Genomic DNA, 1,940 nt, shown 5'->3' with positions numbered 1-1,940 from the left:
ATTGTACATGAACACAAATAGCGACACCCTGCCTTAAAAGGCTATAGCGGGCTATAGCGGCAGCTATAGCGGGAGATTTAAAACATTGATTCTAGTCAAAATCTCTATCAATTCCCTTCAATCCCCTCCAACCCCCTCAGATTGGAGATTAATGGAACAAGCCCTAAATAGGCTGCGGCTGCTGCACCAGGAAGAGGATTAAGTACCGAACAGTCCTTGTAGAACATTGATCAACTCCTCGAGATTCTCTGCACTACATTGGACGACAGCACTATTTATCTGTTCTTCTCCTGCACTGTGCATCGATCATTAGCGAACCATGTGTGACACTACTCACATGATTCCCAACAATTACCTCTAAAAGGACTGTGTGAGGTCACCTCATCTGGTAAATATTAATAAACAGTAACTTCATATATGGATTCCATACTGAATTGAATTGGTGCCAATGGACTCCAATGCTTATACAGGATCCATCATTAGAAGCATAATAGAGAAGAGGTGAACATCAGTGATGATGAAAGTTAAGTGGCTAAAATCCATAGGTTTGCAGTAAAGTCTTCCATGATATAACAAGGAAAATACAGGTTGTCACACAACCGCGCCGAATTTAGTTTCAACAAATAAAGCTTGATTTCGTCTTATGTGTGGTGTAATTCAAATTTAGTTTCACAAGCAAGATTCCATGCATTAAACAAAAATTACATACATGTTCGTCGATTATATATTCCCAGCTTGCTTCTCTAATTTTGTGTCAGCTTGTAAACAGTCTGTAGCAAGAAAAGCTTCATCTCCGGAGAGAACCCACGAGGCCACGAGTAAAGCTCCTAAATAGTTGTCATGTCGTGTAGAACACATAAGACGAAATAAAAGAGTTTCCTTTGAGTGTAGATTACATGCGTTATTGCAACCACATTATATAAATGAAAATTAAGTTACTAAAGTCCAATAGTGGTTGTAAAGGTTTTAAATATGATGGCAGACAGAACACTAGCTAAGCTGTTGCAGGATACCCCCAAATTCTGTTTCCACAAACAAAGCTTAACTGAGTCATACAAGCATGGTGTCATTCTATTTTAAGTTCCACAAGACTCCAAATGAAATATAAAAAAACATGTAAAAACATAATTAGCACGTCACTTGCCAGCTTGCTTGTAGCTTTATTTCTCTCAGTTCATATAAAGTATATGTATCTTCCCAAGCTGCTGCACCTTTAAATTGCACAAAGAATTTGATCTGAAGCTCGGAGGAGTAGGAATGGCCTCCACCAGGTCCAGCTACATCCTCCTCTCGGCTGCGGTTCTGCTATCTGTCCTCGCCGCCGCGGCTGCCAGGACTAACTGGTGTGAGCCAGGGCTGGTCATCCCACTCAACCCTCTCCTGAGCTGTCGCACGTACATGGTTCGCCGGCCTGCGGCGTCAGCAGCGGCCCCTTTGTCCCCATCCCGGTGCTGAAGGAGAGGTGCTGCACGGAGCTGGAGAAGATCGTGCCCTACTGCCGGTGCGGTGCGCTGAGGACCATGATGGACGGCATGTCAGGCGGCGCCACGATGACGGCGACCTGCTCTTGGGGCGGGCTGCTTGAACTCGCCCCGACCCTCGTGTCGGAGACGGAGTGCAACCTGATGACCATCCACGGCCGGTCCTTCTGCTACGCGCCCGGAGCTGAAGGAATAACAACCGATTAGGTTTCTGTTAATGTATATGTCGGTGTGTACTGAATAATAAGGGGAACAAGCTGTGCTCTTGTTATTTTCTTTAATTTGAAGGTGACCCAGGTGTTGAGAGAAAAAAGGATGTTTGGTTGTCCTCAGTGGTGGAAGAATTTGATCATTCATGATTAAAACTGATTTAATTAACAGCTAAACATGGTGAAGATGTAGGGTAATGGATATGTTACGCTAACACAGAATAAATTTACCGTGTTCAATCAAGATGTC

The 1,940-nt window shown here is 43.9% G+C and overlaps 1 pseudogene; it reads left to right on the top strand.

Annotated features, from left to right (window-relative positions):
• Positions 1-1,257: 1,257 nt before the first annotated feature.
• LOC136532079 (alpha-amylase inhibitor 5-like) lies at positions 1,258-1,688 on the top strand (annotated as a pseudogene).
• The last annotated feature ends 252 nt before the right edge of the window (positions 1,689-1,940 follow it).

Source organism: Miscanthus floridulus, unplaced genomic scaffold, assembly GCF_019320115.1.
Source record: "Miscanthus floridulus cultivar M001 unplaced genomic scaffold, ASM1932011v1 fs_520_2_3, whole genome shotgun sequence".
Lineage (NCBI taxonomy): Eukaryota > Viridiplantae > Streptophyta > Magnoliopsida > Poales > Poaceae > Miscanthus > Miscanthus floridulus.
The sequence above is the reverse complement of the archived record's forward strand: the minus strand, read 5'-3'. Positions and strand labels throughout refer to the sequence as shown.